At 36.4% G+C, this 22,000-nt stretch overlaps 1 protein-coding gene across 7 annotated transcripts in view; it reads right to left on the minus strand.

The window, feature by feature from the left end:
* Positions 1 to 22,000, minus strand: part of GRIK1 (glutamate ionotropic receptor kainate type subunit 1) — a 364,278-nt gene that overhangs the window by 341,235 nt on the left and 1,043 nt on the right. The gene's annotated exons all lie outside the window — the stretch shown is intronic.

Consider the following 22,000-nt stretch of genomic DNA (forward strand, 5'->3'; position numbering starts at 1 on the left):
AAGACATAAGTCCAGCATATTGAATTTGCTGATATGATTTTAAAGAAGTTCTCGGGGACGACTGGGTGACTCAGTTGATTACGCATCCGACTCTTGGTTGTGGCTTTGGCTCAGGTCATGATCTCAGGGTCCTGGGATTGAGCTCCACATGGAGCTCCACACTCAGTGAGGAGACTGACTGGTATTCTCTCTCTCTCCCTCTCCCTCTGCCCCTCCCCCTGTTCATGCGCATGCTCATTCTCTTTCTCTCAAATAAATCTTTGAAAAAAAAAAGGTTCTCACCAATATGATGCAAGATATTGCTAAGGTGCTTACAGTCACAGGAAGTTATTGAGATTAGAAGCTAATTGAGGGGCACCTGGGTGGCTCAGTTGGTTAAGCATCTGCTTTCGGCTCCGGATGACTCCTGATCCAGGAGTCCCGCAATCAAGCCCCACATCGGGCTCCCTGCTCAGCGGGGAATCTGCTTCTCCCTCTGAACTTCCCCCTTCTCGTGCTGTCTCCCTCTCTCTCTCTCAAATAAATAAATATTTAAAAAAGAAACTAATTGATAATGAGGAAAACTTTGTATTAAATTAATGCATAGTATGTTAGCATAATAACCTCATAGGCGTGGATTTTTATTATTACGAATATGGAACTGGAATGTGAGACAAAGGATTTAATGGTTTGAACTCATTTCTTTTATCTATTTCAGATTTCTCATATTGATCCAAATGAAACTTTTTAAAAAAATTATTAAAATATATTGGTTTCTTTTGTTGACATAGTTCTATGGGTTGACCCATGTCTTCCTGAACTTTCTCTGGCTGAGGGAAAACAACATCCCTCTCTGAGAACCTATAGCAGCCTACATCTGCCACAGAACGGTGGCGCAATATGTGTTTACTGAACACATGAGTGATTCAGGGACTAAAATAAGAAAATAAGATTTGCAACTCAAAAGCTTTTTAACTGATTAAATAAGCAGCATCTATCCCTTGGATGACATTTATTATCCTAATGCATCATGTCAGGAGAACTTCTGAGTAGTTAGGATTAAACTTCTTTATTCAAAGTTATTTTATTCCCAAATGGTTTCACAGCTTTTCCCCCTAAATTAGCTGTTGTGAAGATGAAACACTTTCTAAAATGGAGTTCCCATTTCTGAGCTGTGAAGAGCCTCTTTAGGTTATAGAAAACAAAAAGAACACTTACAGTATATAACAAATACAATCCCTCTGACATGAATTTAATATCTGTTTCAAATGAACCATATCTTTCTTGATGTACATTCACCTTTTTAGACATGATTTTATTGGGCATTGCAAGGGTTTTCTATGAACTCGTCGCCCCAAGTTGATTTAATGGAGCCAAGTCAATATACATATTTCTGACTTCAGATATTCAGAGACTTTAATCCTATTAATGAATAACTTTCTGAGAATTTACATTTATAATAATGTATTTTGTAACTTTTTTTGAGGAATGTAATCTATTACGGAATAAAAACTGCCAAAAAAAGTCAGCAATCTTGCCTTGTCATGATGTGAACCTGAGTATATCATTTGTTTTCTCTCATATTAACATTTTCTCATCCCCAAAATGGGCACAATGTTGACAGTAGCTACCACTTAGAATTGCTAAGTGTTATGGACTGAATGTTTATATCTTCCATATCTCATATGTTGAAACGCTAGCCTCCAGTGTGATGGTATCTGAAGATGTGCCCTTTGGGGAGTAATTAGGTCTAGATGAGGTCATGAGGGTGGAGCCCTTATAAGAAGAGGAAGAGACCAGAGCCTGCCCTCTCCCTCATGTGAGGAGATAAGAAGGCAGCTCTCTGCAAGCCAGAAAACAGGTTCTCACCAGACACTGAACCTGATGGCACCTTGATCTTAGACTTTCCAGCCCTCAGAATTGTGAAAAATATGTTTATTATTTAAGCCACCCAGTCTGTGGTATTTTGTTATAACATCCTGAGCAGACTAAGACATTACGAAGATAAAATGATACAGATTTCTTTATAAACTACAAATAATTATGTGCAATGAAGCACTAGTAACAATAACAATGACAGTTAACTTTTCTTAAGCATTAACTGCTGTCTGGATCACTTTTCACATACAAGCTCAGCTAATCTCAAAACTCAGTGACTTAGACACAATCAATCCCATTTTACGGACAAGAAAATTGAAACAAAGAGAAGTCATGCAATTTGCCCAATTTCTAACCAATGGTGAGATGTGGAGCTGAGACCCAAATATATAAAATATTAATAATCAACCTCTTCTATCACTTCATATTCATCAATATCTATATCTCTTTTATTTAAGTTGAAAGCCTTGGAAGGCAAGGCTCACATTTTTTCTGGCCTCTTTCATAGTATAGAATCATGTCAGGGAGGGGTATCAATATTTATTTATCAAATACATTTATTATGGTGCACCTGTTCTGGTAACTGACTGAAAAATAAGCAAATAAATGTCAAGAAACAATGCATATATCACATTATTAAAATGACGTTTTAAGGAAAAGCTAGGTAGAATGATTGTGTGTAAGTGGAAAATGTCTGAAATGCACATTAAATGGCACATTGACTTTATCTTTATGGTTCCATTGTGCTATCAAGAGATGTTTCAGCCCAGTTGCATTAAACTGTCTAGGTCAGTGTCCTGGCAGAAAGCAAATGGCACACTCACAAGAGGTGACAGAGAGCGTTTAATTAAGGTGCTCTTTAAAAGCCTGTGGCACAGTAAGAGAAAGTAAGGTGATAGTAAGGTGACTCCTAGGTGTTGCAAGAGCTGTAGGTCACCATCAACTTATGCACCTTGAGGTGGAAGGGGTGGGGTGGGGTACCATGAGACACTTAGAACTTTAGGGGAAAGATAACCCAAACGAGCTAAGACCTGTGGAGGAGAAACTCAGGAACTGACAACTCACAGAGGATTAACAGAGAGGGAATGGAGGAGACAAATAATTCAGTCACATTCTGTTCCTGTCTTTCTATCTGATGGAGTTTTCCATTGGCCCAAAGCAACACAAAGTCAGCAGGCAAGAGAACCTTTTGCTATAACTCCTAAAGGTCAAAGCAAAGTGGATCTGGGGGAACAAACAGAACATCCATCATGGCCATTGGCGGGGAGGGTTTCCTGTTAGAGGAAACGTGGTTCCAGTGATCTTGGAAGATTAGTGTGTACATACATAGAGGATATAGTCCAGGCTCTCCACAAGAAGTATTACAGCAATCTGTAAATGAGGGGTATATCCCAAAGTATTCCATAAATACACACCTAGACAACATGATCAGGATATGCTACACCTTCTCGAGCTTAGGGATGTGGGATAGATATTCTGGGCCTTCTCTGTCTAAACTCTTCACTGAGCAAAGACAGCATTCTCTGAAAAACTTAAAGGAGAATCTAAAATTCACCAGAACATGGTGCTTGCTGTCTACCTCATTTCACAGAGTAGATTACATATGAGAAACTTTTACTTGACTCGTTCTTAAACCATATTCTTAAATGGCTTCTGAACTCCTACAAAATATCAGGTCATATAAACCTTCATAGTGTTTTGAAACGGTTCAGTGTGCTAAAAACAGTTACGCTTCAGCAGGACCAACATGCTCCAGGGCAGCATATATTTTGACTAGATGTACCAAATAATGAGGATCTCTCTGTGCCTCAGTTTGCTTAATGTGTATAAAAATGGGAATCCTTCCTGAATCTGACATTCTCCAATTCCCTGTGTTGTTTGACCAAGGATGGAAGTGAAAAGTAGAAGAAAAGTTTTAGAGATGAGACAGGACTCTCCCAGAAGCAGAATAGGATGAGAGTCAACAAAGATTTAGGCAGAGAGAATTATTTTTCCTGAATAACATTTTTGGGGGACAGAAATTCCCTATTCTGCTCCTTTGTTCACAATTCCTCTGGGGATGATTAGAACATTCTATGTCATTTCTCTATGCCATCAAAGAAAAGATTTAAAATTTATCTTGGGGGAGATAGCTATTGGTTCAACATAACTGATTATGCATTGCAATTTAAGCTAAGAAATAGCTTATTTTTCCCATTACCTAGAAAAAGTGACTAGAAAAAGATTATTGCACACACAGCCAAACAAAAAGTATTAATAAAAAAGCTAAATTTTCAGTAAAGATACACTCCTTTCCAACTTTGAACTTGCACACATGCTTTTCTCCTACTTGGAATCCTCTCTTTTTTCCAAGTCAATTCATACTTACAGATCAAAACTCAACAATTTTTTTACTCTGAGAAAGTTCCTGAACTTTCTTGAACCTTGTCATTTTCTCCTGTTAAAAGAGGTCGTAACACCATGGTCCTCTCATTCATATGTTTTAAAGTTTGCAATTAAATATTTATTTGTGTGATCATTTAACTCAGGCCCATTTGCCTTTTCTACACTGTGAGCTCCGTGAAGACAGACTGTCTACTGTGGGCGTTAATGAAAATACTCAGTGGCCCGCGCTGAAAAGTCACTGAGTGAGGGGCATTCTAATGCACAATCTGGCAACTCACTGAAGTGTCTGCTTGTGTTTCAGACGGACATGTTCTCAGAAAAGTTACCATAAATGCTGGACAAGGGAAGTGTTATCGGGAGCTACGTCCCTGACAGCAAAACATTACCATGGTTCATTGTCTCTGTCCATACCACCTGAGAATACATGATTGACTGTTTTGTTTTATTTATTTATTTTTTCTGGAGCAAGATTTCCAAAGCATCCACACTAAACCTGTACTAGATTTGCGTTAATAATCTCTATTTTAGAACTGGTCAATCTCAATACAGTTAATATCCTGGGCTGGTTAGTTTTGTTGTGGGGAGATGTCCTGAGCATGGGAGGATGTTTAGCAACACTCCTGATCTCTACTCACTAGATGCAAATAGCAACTCCCTCACGCCTAAGTGGAAACAAACAAAAATGTCTCCAGACATTGCCAAATGTCCTCTAGGGGACAAAAATGATTCCTGGTTTGGTATCACTGTTCTAGAGGGAAAACCTGACAGATTCAAATAAATATATACAAGTAATGGGAAGGTACTGTTGAAATGCTAGTGTAAAAAGTTTTTCCAATATACTTCACAATAAAAGGAATGTTAGTCCTCATTGTGTGGTCCACTAAGGGCATTATTAATTCAGATCGTTGCTATTCTTAATGGTTCTTTTTCACTGATTCAAAAATATCTTAATCTGTAATCATTCCCTAGGGGTTTTCAAGTAAAAATTGAGTCTTATAAATCAAATAAATCAAAAAATAATAGGCCAGCATAGGTCAGACTTCTAATATCTAAAATTTCACTCAGGTTCCCTAAGCCTTTAATTAAGACTTTTGAATTTGATTTTGTTTCCCAGCACATAGGCTCACTTTAATATAGCTATGCAAATTAATGTACACTGAAAGCCTGAAAAATAGAATTAGGGAAGGTTCTAAGAGAAATGTAGTAAATTGAAAATTTTAATTTAAAAACTACTGGGGCGCCTGGGTGGCTCAGTCGTTAAGCGTCTGCCTTCAGCTCAGGTCATGATCCCAGGGGCCAGGGATCGAGCCCCGCTTCGGGCTCCCTGCTCCGCGGGGAAGCCTGCTTCTCCCTCTCCCACTCCCCCCTGCTTGTGTTCCCTCTCTCGCTGTCTCTCTCTGTCAAATAAATACATAAAATCTTTAAAAAAAAAAAAAAACTACTATTCACAACACGGTTCTTGTATTCCATTAGGTACTGGATGCATATTACCCTAAGGTACTATGATTGATTTTGAAGGTAAGTGGATTTACCTTTTCTTTTGATGACACACTAAAATCGTCCTGCTGGGTGATCTTATTGTTCTGCACATAAAAGCAAATGAAGGAAGGGTTGGCAATTATACAAATATAGACTATGCCGGCAATTAACCTGGACAGTGTATTCACAGAATGTATTTTCCCTTGCTGAGTTAAATATAAGACTGTTCTGTATTGACTTGATTTTGGGCATAAAAACTGGCCTCAATTTTCACATCAACAAAATGGCTATGTAAGGAATAACTACTTTCTACTTTGGGGTAACAATGAAGATTTGGAATATAAACATGGGCTATCACATGATCAGTGTCCAATAAAAATATTTGAATTTTAAGGTGAGTTGATAAAACCACTACTATGTTTTAATTTTGAAATAATTTTCCTATATATTTGTTTATTTCTTCAACAACATTGTAAAAACAATAAATTATATCTTTAACAATGTTTAATGGATACTATGAATCTCAGGAAAAGTAATCCTAGAGAAAGAATCTACAGTATGTATTAGGAGCAACCCAAATATACACATTTTCATTTTCTCTCCTTTTTAACCAATTTTCTTCATGCTTACATGTTAAAAAATTATATTACTTAAATGATCCCTTAAAAAAATAAATGGAAACAGATCTCTGTTTAAAAGCAACTAAGGTGCAAACCCAATACCTCTCCTGCTGTATTCCTCACTCCTTTATTTAATTTTCATTATTGGGTCCTTCATTTGCATTTCCCTAAACAAATCACTTTATCCCACAGCTTTTGGGGATAATATGTAGAGAGCATTGCGTTTTTTTGTTTTTTTTTAACAAAAGAACCTTAAAGATTAGTGTTTGGTATATAAGCCCTGACTGCTGATATAAAATGTTTTTTTCAAATACATATTAGCTAGAAGGTGATCACTTTTGACTCCCTAAATGGACTTCTCAGTTCCTGATTTATGTGATTCTGTGCCATTTAGGTATGTTTATGCGTGGGTGTAAATGGGTCTTTCCACAAGGAATTTTACAACAATTCCTTTTAACTATGACTTATGCTGTCTATTATGCTTTATAAAATAGAATACTTATTTGGATGGTCATGAATTGATTTGCAATGTGACATTTTCCCTTTTTCAAAGGCCCTGAAAAAGTTTTTTGTTTTGTTTTGTTTTGTTTTCTCTATCCTGCTTATTACTTTTCAGTAGAAATGCCAATTTCAAACCTTTCTCAGGCAGCTGTAATGGGGAAGTTCTATTTCTGCCTAATTTCTTATGCACTACATTCACATTAATGTTTGATAGAGAGGAAACTAGAAAATGATTGTAAAATTTTTTTTGCAGTGATAAATATGTGAAATAGAAGTAAGCTATCATTAACTCAAATTATAGCTCACCTTGACACTTTACAGATGTGATAGGAATCTTTATCAAATTATTTTTCGGCTCAGAGTATAGAAGTGTGAGTTTGGAAATGAAATATATCATGAAGCTTTAATGAATGTTTCCTTTCTCCCAGAAAAAAAGGCAAGAAACTCTATAAAACTTAAAATTGTTCTTCAGGATCCACAGAGAAAGATCAAAACCTGAAACTAAAATGATGTTTCAGGTTTTGTTTGCTTGTTTCAAAATCTGAAAACCATTGTAGTATTCCAAAATATGGACTCTAAAGGCATTTGGCCTTCAGAGTTCAGACTGAAAAACAAAATTTAAAGTTGTTCCTCTTCACCTTTATACAATCAATGGTCCTGTTTAATGAAACAGACTTTTCTAGAAAAAGATGATTGGAATTACAGTGGCATTTTTGAAAGGTTCAGAGTAGAAAGATGTAAGCTTCATTATTGACCATTATATGCAAAGGAGATTATAATTAAAAACAAAAACAACAGAGGCGTGTGGGTGGCTCAGTTGGTTAAATGTCTGACTCTTGATTTCAGCTCAGGTTATGATCTCAGGGTCCTGGGATCTAGCCCCATGTTGGGCTCCACGCTTAGTGGGGAATCTGCTTAAGATTCTCTCTCTCTCCTTCTCCCTCTGCCAAACACCCCCCCGCCCCTTGCACAGGGTCATGCTTGCATGCTCTCTCTCTCTCTCTCTCAATTTCTCTAAAATAAATAAATAAATAAATCTTTAAAAAAAACAAAAACAACAAATGGCACAGTTAAGCAAATATAAAATACAAAATCTAAGAAAACAAGATAGTACAACAAATAGCAAATTATTTTCTGAGCCGTAGGCATATATATAGTCATGAAGCACTGACCACAAGACAATAAGTTTTATTCTATGTTTGCTGTAAGAAAAAGGATTTAAGACCAACAGCTCTGAAACCCAAATTAGCATGGTGGGCAGACTACACACTGAATCCATTATTGGCTTACAGATGACTCTCTAGGAGGTCAATGTATGTACACTTCTCAATCTATCTATCTTAGAGTTTACCTGAAAGACACATTATTTAGATTTGATATCTCAAAGAACTTTATATTTTTCCTTTATTCTTATGTTCCCCTTTTGATGGTTGTGGTCAATATCTGATATTTATAGCCTTGTTCTCCAGTGCAGACAAAAGTGTATCATCCGTTCGTGCATTTGATGTGATGAACTCAGAGAAATTTTCTGAGCAAACCTTTGGCCATGCTTCTTAGTGTTTCTTCCAGACAGAAATGAGGTGGCCTTTTATTCAAGGAGATCTCTTGTTTGGGTTTCCTAATTTTACAGAAGGACCTCATCTTTATCCTCTGATGTTTTGATTTGCCTTTAACCGGAAATGTATACTTCACTACAATCCTCTACCCGTTTAAATTTCTGTGGCTAACCTTCCAGTAAGGCTCAGATTCAAGGAGCAACAATGATGAACAATTATGAAATGATATGCTGTTCTTTCATTCCCTTAGAAATTATTGATTTGGGATCAAACCAAATGACCTGAGAGTTCCATACTGGGCTATTCTGTGGAATTGCTTTAATTATTATTTGGTGTCTTGTAGAATTATACTGAGCACTTTCAGAAACAAATGTATGGGCTATACTATTTATTTCATCATAGGATGCTGTCTACAACATCACATTATTTCTCTTCATCAAGATCACCTGATGAATTTCTTTCATGTGTTTTCATCTAAAACACCTGTAATTCATCTAGGCAACTAGACTCTCTGAACTTTGTGATGTGTCTTGTTTCTCTCCTGACTTCAGCTGCTAGAAAGTTCTGATACAATGTTCTGGCCCACTTTTGGCCTCTTTTCTGGGACAGCACCTCTCTTATTTTACCTTTACCTTCATTTTCATCATTGCATTTGTATCAGGTTATAATGTATGCATTTCTGTAAACCTTTGGAATATTTTTATCATAAGACAAGCTATAAAGAAAAGAATGAATAAGCAAATGATGAAGAGCGTGTGAAAACATAAATTAAAACTTCATCCTCCGAAAGGGAGAAGGGAAGGTCAAATTTGACCCTCAAAACCCACCAGTCAGTTTGAAAGATTACTTCATATGAAACAAAAGGCAGTAGAGACTTTAGGAATAGTGCAACAAACTTAATTTGGCATGCTCTCCGGGAATTGTTTACTGATTTATTTTTTATAAGCATCACATTAATCATTCATTCTGCCTCACTTTGCTCCATCTGATATAGAGGTGGGAGGAATGAATCTCAGAAGTTCCCTACTGTAGACTGCCTTTCTGATTTTTTATGACATTTGCAAAAAGTGAGTGAGTGATGTTATTCCTGAGTATTCTTCCCTTGTATGTAAATGCATTTAGCCTAACCAAAGGCTAACACTCACTGGAATTAAATTAAGGTAATAAAAAATATCATGTTAGTACACACTAATCATTCTAAATTGCTAGGCTATAGTCCACTCGATTGTAATTGCTATTTTAATTATTTTTCCAAGAGTCTTTGCAGATGAAGACATCTCTGCACACTCAAGTTCCTGGAAGACAAGTTGACCAGAAATGCTTACATAACCCAAAGCTCAAAAGCAATCTCAAGATATGTGCAGTTTAACACATTTTTTGGTTAGGCTTTCTCTATGGATATTCTCCCCAGATGTCAGACTCTCCCTGGATTTTAATCTTCCAGTAATTATCACCGCTTAGACTATACTTCATCTCCATTTATCTTGTCTACTTTTTTAAAAGACATACCTCAAACCTTCTCTAAAGAGAGCATCCAGAAAGTAACCACAATGATTAATTCTGTGATCCTTGTATTCTGAAATTGTATGGATTTTATTAGTTGCTTACAACTTCTCATTCATTCAAATGGATTTTTAAGAATCCTCAAATGAGTTGTATGAGAAAAAAATTGTAAGGAAATAACATTGAGATGCAAATTAAGAATTGTGGCTCAGGGGTGTCTGGGTGGCTCAGGTGGTTAAGTGTCGAACTCTTGATTTCAGCTCAGGTCATAATCTCAGGAGGGTGAGATCCAGCCCTGAGTCGGGCTCCATGCTCCTCAGGAAATCTGCTTGAGATTTTCTCTCTCTCTCGGCCCCTCCTACCACAACTGGCTCTTTCTCTGAAATAAATAAATAAATCTTAAAAAAAAAAAAAAGAATTTTGGCCCAGCTACTAGTCCCTCTCTCAGTTTAGTTTCTGGGGCCTCAGTGTTCTCATCTGTCAATGAGAAAGTCAGATGTTAAGGTCTTTGAATGCCCTACCTGGTCTTAAGCACCATTTAAAAAATATTTATGTATTTATTGACATGATTTTTTATTTGTATATATGCTACATGAAAAGTATGTCTCTATTTTTTGTACTGATATGCATTCTGTAGCTTGTTCAATAGGACTTTGGTCTCATTTCTCTCTCTTTACCACTTAGCTATAATTTCTAGAAGAGTATGCCATGTAAATTAATAATGCACAATCATTTATAACACATTTTTTGTATTTTCTGTTAAACAATGATTTCCCCTTAAGATATTTATCTGGTAGTTTAATACTGACAATTTTCTGACAAATGCTCTACAGATGTAGCTACAATATGATCAACCCTTTCATGTTAATTGGGCCTTAGATGATGGCGTGTGTACCTTGTTGTTCAATCTGACCAACATCATCGGCCACAGAATGGACATTCCAAAAGAGCTCATAGCCTGAGAACATTTTGGAGACACAACATGTCGTCATGACCTAGGCAGTCCTTGTGTTGTTCCTCTCCACACTGCGGCCCTACTTCCCACACGCCCAGTCACGGACAGCATATTTATCCCCATCGTGCTTCCCTAATTATTACAAATGCAATGACAGCTTTATATGTGATTTTTTCCTATGTAGAATAAATAAGAAAAACAAAAACAAATTGGACTTTTAATATATACACATTTATCTATGAATATGTCTATGTTAATTAATATTCTCTATTATATATAGCATTATATATTGTAATGTGTCTAATATATTTAATAACGTGTATGCAATACATATACTAATTACATAATATAATTATGATATAATACATAATAATTACATACACTTGTGTGTATATATATCTATATATATAGAGAGAGAGAGAGGGAGGGAGAGAGATATGAGTCTTAAAAGCTTAGGCTTTCCATTACAAAAGCCAGAAAACTGAAATTTCAAAAGTTTGTTTTTATTGTTGCTTTTGTTGTTGTTGTCTTATTTTTAAAAGCTTCATTTTAAATACCACCATTGTGTTTACAGGCTGAAGCTCAGAGTTCAGGTAAATGTGAGACACTGGGAATCCAGCTCCCTGTTTCCCCTTCTTGCATTCTGGGGGTGGGAGGCCAGTAGAGCCCCTCTGATCTGGGGAGGACCTGTGTCCATACCATGGTGTAATCTGGGAGCGGACAGCACCACAGTACACAGGGTTCCCTCAAGGTGCATGAAGGAGAACTAAGACAGAGGCTTTGTGAGCTTGAATAGAAAGGGTCTGAGATAACAACCAGGCTGGAAAGTAACTTGCTATTGGGGGGAGATTCCTCCTTGACGACATCTGGGCAAACAACCCACTTGAGAGACCAGTCTCAAAGGGTCAGCAGCCCCAGAGTGATCCAGGTGTAAGCAGCGGATGCCATGGAGTTAGAAGCCAATACCCAGATTCAGACAGGACAAGGTACACCACAGTGGATGTCCTGGAGGAATGATAGCAAATGCCTCTCCCTTAAAGGGAGGAGTCTTTTATCACTGTAGGGGGAAGGAAGAAAAGAGATTCCTAAAAATTTACATTTTAAATTGCAAGTGAGGACTTTGATGTAGTCCCATTGGAACAAGGGGCTTGTGGGCATAGTTAAGTTTAATTTCAGGGAAATGAACTAAGTTCCATTTGCACACACATGATGCTGTGGCTATAAATGCTAAGCATCATGGGGTTGCTCATCTTCATGCAGCAACTCAGTTCAAACTGATGACAATAAGCAGAGCCATTATAGAGGGAATGCAGATCTGGAAGGGGTTGGCTGGTGCACCCACGTACCTATTCACCACCAACTCCTCTCTGACAGACAAGGCAACATATTTACTAAAAGTTTATGTGACATGGCCAGGCTAAGAATCACCAGTGCTAGAAGTATTCTCATTTCAGTGCCTTTTTCACTGTGCCAAACTGCATGCAAATGACTGCTAGATTAATCTAGAAACTACGGAATGGTAACTTTCACCAATCATTTTTAAATTGGGCAAGGAACATTAATAGGAATCAAAGTGAAAGAAAAAATCACCATCTTAACATGACAAATGGGCTTCCCTTTTCCACATTTATTCTCTTGTAGTTCTGACCTATAAGCAAGGATGAATTATATACATTCTCAATCCAAAGCAAAGTACAGAAAATTATGAACCATGGTCTATACGACTTCTTAAGCATTTTCCAGTTTTAACACATGAATTTCATCATAAAATTATATTTAATAGATCTTTCTTTCTTGAGTTTATTCTATTCTTTTCTTAACCATTCCCTCTTGTTGAACATTTAAATGATTCACAATTGCTAATAACAGCTCTTGCCAATTCACTGAACTGTATAGAAACAGCCTTAGGGTTCAAATATATACCGAGGACAAAAGAAACGCACATTACCCAGAATTCAAAAGGCAAATATTGCCTTTAGACTTGAAAGATGGCTACATCTGACTAATTCATTTGTAGGAGATGAAGTACCATAACATCTTGTACAATATAAACATAAGCAGGTCAATGGAATGCAACTTCTGTTTATGGATTGCCAAAGTAGGTAATCCAACATTTTAGAAGTTTAAAATTAAAACAAAAATAAAAACAAAAACAAAACAAAACAAAAACCCTTAGAAGTTGCCATTGAGTCATTATAATGAAAAAAAAAAAACACTTGATTTTCACCATCCTTTCTCCAGTTTGAATTATGAAGTATTTTATTGGTTCTGGGAATTAAGTATTGATTTTTTTTAAGGGCATGTTTAGATAATTTTGCTAAGAAAAGGAATCCACACAAATAGTTTGCTGTGAGTATTATTTCAAAGACATTAGCACTTAATGCCTCTAACAGAGTATGTTACAATTCTTGAATCAATATTCAAAATTAAATTATGTTTAAATAAGTACAAAAGGCAAAGAATAGTAAAAAACCTAGATGCTAATGGATAGAAACAGCTAATGTCTGATTTTCTACAAACTCACTGAAGAATTCTAAAGAAGACATAGAACCATCATATTTTATCAATAACAATTTTTATATACAGTTTCTTTTACAACTTTTTTCCAACATTGCATGCTGTTGTCTTTATTTTAAAGATACCCTAGAAAACTCTTTATGTAGCTATTATATGGAATTGACAATAGTTTTTCTATTTGCCTTGATACAATTAGTTACAGATCTTTATGTACTACAAAATAGGTAGGAACAGTAACAGCAGAAGAAACTTTGATATGGGTTGAGTTTTGTGGGTTTTTTTGTTAATAGACTTTATTTCTTTATTTTTTGAAGTTTTAGATTTACACAAAACTTGTGAGGGTTTTACAGAGAGCTCTCATACACTCCACATCCAGTTTCCTCTGCTGATATATTTACATGAGTATTGGTGCATTTGTTAAAATTAATGAAGCAATATTCATACACTATTATAAGTAATATTCATTTTTATTCAAATGTCCTTAGATTTTACCTAAAGTCCCTTTTTCCTGTTTCAGGATCCCACTCAGAAAACTGCGTTACAGTTATTTGTCAGGTCTCCATAGGCTTCTTTAAGGCTGTGACAGTTTCTGAGGCTTTCTTGTTATTTATGACCTTGGCGGTTGACGAGTATTGGCCAGGTATTTTGTAGAGTGCTCCTTTACTGGTATTTGTCTGCTGTTTTTCTCACGATTAGAGTGGGGATTTGGATTTGGGGGAGAAAAACCAGGTAGATAAAGTGCCATTTACATCCCATCACATCAAAGGTAGATGCTGTCAACATGATTTATCACTGGTGATGCTGACCTTGTTGGGAGATATGTCTCTTCTTGCCCATTTATTTGCTTATTTATGTATGTATTTAATCATTTATCTACAACAGTATGGACTCATGGGTATTTATTTTATACTCTGGGTTATAATCCAGTACTATTTTTTAAAATTTTACTGCTCAAATTATTGCAGTTTTGGCCATTGGGAGCCTGGTACCTGGTGTCTGTGTCTCTTTAGCAAATTCCCATCAATGGGATTTTTTGGAGCACTCCCTTACTTTTCTGCCAGTACAAGATGCTCCAGGATCATCTGGTATATTTCTTCTAAAGTCCCCAAACTGTCCATTTCTCCAGGTGTGCCTGGGGGTCATGTGTGCTCATTGCTACGGAGATATCACTGTTTCCAGGCTCTCTTACCTGGGACATGTATGTATGTGTACACTAACACATTTACGGCTTGTTATCAATCAAATAAGCCTTAGCATAGTCTATAATCTTGGACTTATTCAGTGTAATAAGTAATGCATTTTATTAAGTTCCTTTGTGCTTTTCAAAGGAAAATAATAAGTAGTAATGAGTTGCAAGTCTTCCAAGTTGATAACTGATCATAATAACCATCATTAGATTTCTATGAAATAAAAACAGACATATACAATTCTAGTACAAAAATCTGTATTGCTGAGCTCCTTTTGGAACATTCTTCAGCAGAAATTTTATAAGAGTATTAATAGACTTTTGTATATTGTTGTATTTTGTGTTTTGTTTTCCTAAGTCAGGATAGCAGTAAACTAGTAATTCATCAGAAGACATAAAATAGGATGATTCTTCAAATGTATTTAGCCAGCTAATGCACCAAGGAATATACTGAAGGATTTAAAGAGTGAAAGGAAAGTGTTTTCACTATTGTAGGGTGCTTCTGTGAGATTGATTTGTGGTCAATAGGATTTTACTCTTCAATTAGTCAATGTCCTTACTTCTTAATTTCACTTTGTAATTAATCTTACCTTGTACTTAATGAGTATGTTAACATAGCATTATACAAAATTACATGCTTAAAAAATCTTAAATTTTTAATATGAACAAAAAGAATGAAATATTGTTTAAGTGACTTGGGAAAGTTATCTAAAGATTTTTATTTTTTTAGTAGTTCATAAATAACATAAATACAAAATCAAATATTTTTACTTCTTTATTGTTTTTTTGTTTGCTTGTTTTCTCCTCCGGGATAAATCATTTTTTCCATTTGACTTATTATTACTAATACTATAACGTTGATGTAATAAGATTATAGGTTTTTTCAATCTGATGTGACAACTGATCTCAGCAGTAAATCAAGACAAACCCATGAAGTTTATGTAGCTGGTATACATTTCTTTTTATTTTAAATATTTTCATTTCTCTATGAAAATTGATCATTGAAAAAATCAGATACACATTTAAAAAGAAATAAGTAGGTTGAACTTTAAATATAGATAGCTTTTTAACTTACTACAGATTATATTCTTGGAAAATATATTATAAATCTAATATGATTTTTTCATTTAGAATCATGTTAAAAAGCAAGTCTAGTGAAAAAAAAAATAGGCAAATGTCCCCGTATCACACTTCCCAGTAATAAAAATGATATACTTTTAAGCATAGGTAATGTGGTTTTAAAAATGTTTCCAATAGAACAGAGAACAACAAGTATCTAAACATTTAAATGTACAGTTGATCCTTGAACAACATGAGTTTGAACTGCACAGGTCCACTTATATGCAGATTTTTTCCTGATAAATACAGTACAGGACTATAAATGTACTTTGTTTTCCTTATGATTTTCTTAATTTTCTTTTCCCTAGCTTACCTTATTGTAAGGATATAGTATATAATACATATAACTACAAAATCTAAGCTCATCAACTGTTTATGTTAATTAATAAGGCTTCCAGTTGACAGTAGCCAACTAGTAGTTAAATTTGGGGGGGCGTCAAAAGTTACATGAGGATTTTCAACTGCACAGGGGTTGGTGCCCCTAACCTCTGTGTTGTTCAAAGGTCAACTGTACTCTTAAAGCTTTATAAAAAAGTTCTGAGGTAGAGTGGACAGAATTTTGATTAGACTGAAGAAGCAGCAGGATGTGTGGTCATGTGAGTTCTGATGTGTGGACTGAAAATTTCAGCGGCTTTATTGACCAGTGTTTCCTCAGATATGTTCTGAGGAGCAAGAGTTCAGCGAGACATTAATAGTTGTGATTCAAGTAAGAGTCCTCTGATAACGAAAATGTAGGAGATACTGGATTTAAGAAAAGAAACAAGTTTCTTTGTGCAGAATCACAAAGAACCTTTAATATACAAACCTGCCTCAGAGTCTCTAAGGGACAGCATTTCACCACGCTTAGTTGGCCACAAAAATAAATTATTCTAGAGCACAAAACTCTTACCCTGTTCATTCACAGGGAGGGAGAGAGAGGGAGGTACCTTGGTCAACTCTACCACATGGCATTCATTTTACATATGATACCACACTTCATCTTTGCAATAAACCCATGAGTTTGTGATATTTTTTTCTCTAGCTAAAAAAACACCACCCCCTCCCAAAACACACAGTAATCTTTTCAAGGTCAACCAATTAGGAAAAGGCAGATAGAAAAGAGAATACCCTTCTACCTGGAGTTCTCTATCACTCTTTCTTCTAGGAGAGTTTTGGAAAATTTTAGGACACAGATGATATTTTCTGGATTATATGATTAATTATTAGTGGAACAATGGAAGAGGATTGAGAGGCTATGGGAAATCACCACCACCAGACTATCTCCATTAATTCTCCCTCAAAACCATTCCAGAGGGCACGTTCTGCTGGAGCACTTGGTGTTATGCACAAACAATGAATCATGGAACACTACATCAAAAACTAATGATGTAATGTATGGTGATTAACATAACATAATGATAATTTTAAAAAACCCAAAAAACCATTCCAGTGAAGTGTACAATCTAATTAGAAATGGTGTGTTTGCTAGGCATTCAGGAGCAAAACTTTCCCTCCAACTGGATTGCCTTCCTTAACCTCCTCTTAAAGAGAAATTATGGAGAATCAAATAATAATACCATCTTTCCTCTTTGCTAATTGCCTAAAATATACTCAAATATAAATTACTTTAACTTTGATTTATGTGGTTATCCCTGAATCACTAAGAGAAACAGTTCATCTTTCTTATATTTGATTTCAGCTTAAACAGTTATGTAACTGCATAGATAAGTCCATACACAATACTGCATACTTTAATGCAAGGAGCTCGAAACTTGAGAACAGAATAGCTAGCTTCAAGTTCTGTCATTTCTACTAACTAGCACTTGAACTTAGGCAAAGCTACCAAGTCACGGTGTTTTCATTGAAAATAGGAGATTAGAAACCATATAGGAAATGTAGCCACAGTCCACGTTTAACATAGTATAAGCATTGGGCTTGTAAAATTAATATTAAAGAAAAAAGATGAATTATGCAGATAAAATAATATGATAAAAGAGCTCTTCATCTGCAGAAATATGTTCGCATTAGCCAGGAACTCTCTTTTCATCATGCTAAAAGACAGTTTCTCAGGTTTTTCAAGGACTGGTGGCGTTCCCAAGTTGATGTTAGGACCAACATCACCTTGCTCTGTCTGGGTGAAATCTACCTGAGGCCAAACAGGTCTACCTGAGGCCAAACAGATCTCCCCAACAAAGGTAGGAGTTTCTGCTACAGGTTTGGCAGAATGAACCCACTCTATCTGTCCTCTGTGTATTTGGGGACTTGAACTTATTCTATGTTGACTATGCCGTTGATGTAATAAATCAATGGCAGAAATGAACAGAAAACTCTCTAAGAATAACATTTGGAATGAAAATATCAAGTGTCTGCATTGGGCCTGATGAAGAAGCTCGGTGGTTATATACAGTGTACACCACCAGAATATAAGCTTCAAGGGGTAAGATGTGTTTGTCTGTTTCGTTCACTGTTGTATGTCCTGCATCTAAAATTATGTCTGGCTCATGGTAGGGGAGTAAGCATGTAGTAAATATTTGTTGAGTGAAGAATGAATATTAAAATGATGAAAGAATTCATGACTAAAGAATAAATTTGTGAGTTTTTGTACATGGAAACAAAAATACAAACAAATATGTACGCAACAAAGTTTAGAATTTGGGGGATCCTGAGGGTTAAATATTAAAAAATGATGTTATGGCCTACTTGATAATTAAGTAAAATCCATTTGGATCTCTCTTAAGGAAATAAGAGCATTTGGACAACTATATTGTCATTTAACTTTCCACGCTAGTTGTATAAATTCCCACAATATTTCTCTTTATATGCTATATTTAATTGTATAATAGTAATATATTTTTTAATGGTTTGCAAGTCACAAAAATTGTTTATTTGATCTCTCCCTTTGAAATAGGAAAGGCAGATATCATTATGGCTAATTCACAGAAGAAGAGATTTGGGCTCAGAAATATTAAATGTGTAACAGAAATATACCACATTTACTACTGAGTCCCTGTTCAAGAATAAAATGTCAATAATGGAAAAAAGTGAAAACAAAATAATAAAACAATTATAATGCAACTAATGTATCCATATACTGTTCCAAACACTCTCATATTCTATTTCATGTACTCTTACCAATGTCACTGTGAGGTTGCAATTGTTTTAGTTGGATTTTTCAGATGCAAAATGAAGACTTGGTGAGATTGAATAACTCTTGCTGACCTATCTAGTAAGTCTTGGAAAGGGGAACCAAACCTGTGCTTTGTGACAACAAATCATGTGTCAGAAAGCCTGGTTTCCACCACTTAACTCCTAACTCTATGCTTTTACCACTACCTCTATGACTGTGTATATTGAGATGATATGTAAAAATATAGGATGTAAATATATCTTTCTGTTAGGATTACTATTAGAAATAGGATACATATGTCCCAGAAATTACATATGCACATGGTATTGTTTTTCTTTTCTTTTTTTCTTTTCTTTTCTCTTTTCTTATCTTTCTTTTCTCTTTCCTTTCCTTTCCTTTCCTTTCCTTTCCTTTCCTTTCCTTTCCTTTCCTTTTTCTCCTTTCCTTTCCTTTTTATTTCCACTAATGGAGGTGTGCCACTGTCTACTCAGCTCACCTAGCTGCTGTAACTATTAGTTACAGGTTCGCTGACCATGTGACTCTGAAGCTCAAGTGTGTGTGTGGTGGGGGGGCAGGTGGAAATTTACTTGTTTTTATGGTACACTGAAACATAGAGATAAGAAGACCCAGAATCTCCTAGGGAATTCCCAGCGGCTAGCCATATTTCTCTTCCATGCAGGGTGCTGGAAATCTCTGGAGTGCAGTGGTAACATTTACAGCATCTCCATCCTATAGGACCTCCTTTATTTCTCTAAATTGTGGTTTGAGGTTGGTTAAACTTTTCAACAGATATGCACAATATGTGTGAGAACCATGCAAATATGCATACTAAATGACCTCTCCAATATTTAGCACACATGACTTTATCTTAAATTTTATACCTTTCATTCACTTTCCTCAATAGCTCAAGTTTAAGCAGACACTCACAAGCAAAGTAGACCGCTAATTAATTCATTCAAGCTTTCCATTCTCCTTTTCATATAAACAGTGCAAAGTGCCTAAGATTAATGCTATACGTTGGATATTTTAAGTTACTGGAAAACATGGAAGTCAATAATCAAGGGCCCCTTTTTCTGGTTGGTTGGATAGTTCATGGTTTGTGGGAAAGAGAAAAAAAATGAGAGATGAAAAAGAATGTATTTCAGCTCTTCTCTTTCCTTCCTTACACACACGCACACACACACGCACGCACGCACACACACATACACACACTTCACACACTTGCTTAGTCCCTAACTCCTTTGATATTTTGTATTCATTGTTGGACTGGCTGACATAAGAAACTCCCTGTAAAAAGGTAGGTTTCCTCTGAACTAAGGCTGGTTTCCATGGTGCTGAAATGTCCATTTAAAAGTAAGCACAGTCCTGAGGTATATACAAGGGTAGTGCTCATGCCAACCACAGGTCACTCAGAGCCAGAAGGAGTTAAGACATTTGTACTGCACATAAACAGCATCAGGTCATGCAATTTTACTTTATGCATTTCAGCTCCCATTTAGAAAAAGGAAATCTCATTATCTTGTACCATATATTTTAAGGTCAGTGAATCATGTTGGGATGTTTTCACTTTGAAAACCACTTTTAAATGGATGAGTATAATTGCTTGGATAAATACTCAGATCTGTGAACAAATATGTTTTAAAACACCCTCTTCCACTCCTTCTGGGAATTCCTTTAGATTTGGGGAATGCAAGCAAGGAAAATGCTACCTTAAGTTTGTTATACAGGAAGGAGGGCTATTGGCTGGTATAGCCTATTCTAGGATGTCTAGATTTGTCTTTTTTAAAATATATAAGGTATAAGCAAAACACCAATTAAGTTAATAAGTGTTGGAAATTGTAACACACATTCATCACTTATTTAGTATTGTTCAAAGGAATGTGTTATTGGATCATGGAGGGTTGACTGCATCCAGGAAAAAAAAACAAGATATTAAGACTAGAACATAGCTAAGATGAAGGATATTTTAGTTATGAGTGGTATTGCGTGTGCGCGCGCGCGCGCGCACGTGTGTGTGTGTGTGTGTGTGTGTGTGTGTGTGTGTGTGAAAGGAATACTTTGGAACTCTTTTAATGGACCATCTAAATTATCCCAAACTGCACATTATCATTATCCATAATCTAGAAAAATATATCTGCAGTAAAAATTAGTATTAGGTATCTTTTCTTTTCTTAAAAATTAGATCCCACATGCCTAGAGAAAATGCATTTCAGGGTAGTAACTTCTATTTTTTTTTTTTTAACAAAACAGTGATGTTGAGTGACAAGAACTAGTTTCTGAATCTTTGGAAAGAGGTTTGCTAATTTCAGGTCAGAATCAGTAAAGTGATTGAGAAATTTCAGCTGCTCAGGGGCATCACTTGGCCAGTGCTTGCACTGTTCTGTGCACGTTCTGTGGGTTCCTGGAAAGGGTGTGAATTAGAAGCCCTTAGAGCTCAGGACTTCACTCTTGCTACCTCAAGTGGGAGACTGGAGAAGCTGGGAGACCCATCAGGTGTCTGAGCCTCACCTGTGGCTCTCTCTCTTTGTGTCTCTAAGAAGCACAGTTGGTTGGGGAAGGGGGAGGACAAGCTGAGACTAAGGGAATAGAAATTGGATTTAGTGTGGAAGGGAGAATATTAAAGAAGGCAAAGAGCTTTTTGAACACCCCCCCCCAAACAGTCTAGAAATTGCTCAGTGCTTCCACTAAACCATGGTGGTGGGTGCTGTGCATGTAGGTCTATGAATCCACACACTAGCGAAGTACCCCCCTCCCCACCTCTTCTATTGTCCTTGCCTTTTGCTCTCTTTAGGCTGCCCCAGGGTTCCTACATTCAGCCTTCCAGTCCATTTCTATCCCACCTGAGACAGAAGTCCAGAGTCTTCCAGGGAGTTATCTTGACGGGATCATTCTCAGTGGCAGGCAGGCCTGGCAGATTGGGGGTCAAGTGGGACACTTATGTACCTGCTCTTGGTGCTGATTGACTATCCTCTCCACTCTTTGAACTCTCAGCCATAGAGTCAGAGCCCGGCTCTGCCCCACTCTGGTGGAACCCTCCAGACTTTGGAGGCTCCATGTAGAAGAACTCAACTTGGGGACGAAAACTTGGAGACTCGGGGTGAGCCCGTTCTGGGAAATCCCTGTGGTCCCCGAATTTTACTCTTGACATCTGGACATGCCTGTGAGTACCAGGCATCCGGGTTGCCAGGGACCTGGCTGCGCATCTGGACCTCCCGA

The sequence above is a fragment of the Zalophus californianus genome, chromosome 1, assembly GCF_009762305.2.
Source record: "Zalophus californianus isolate mZalCal1 chromosome 1, mZalCal1.pri.v2, whole genome shotgun sequence".
NCBI classification, from domain to species: domain Eukaryota; kingdom Metazoa; phylum Chordata; class Mammalia; order Carnivora; family Otariidae; genus Zalophus; species Zalophus californianus.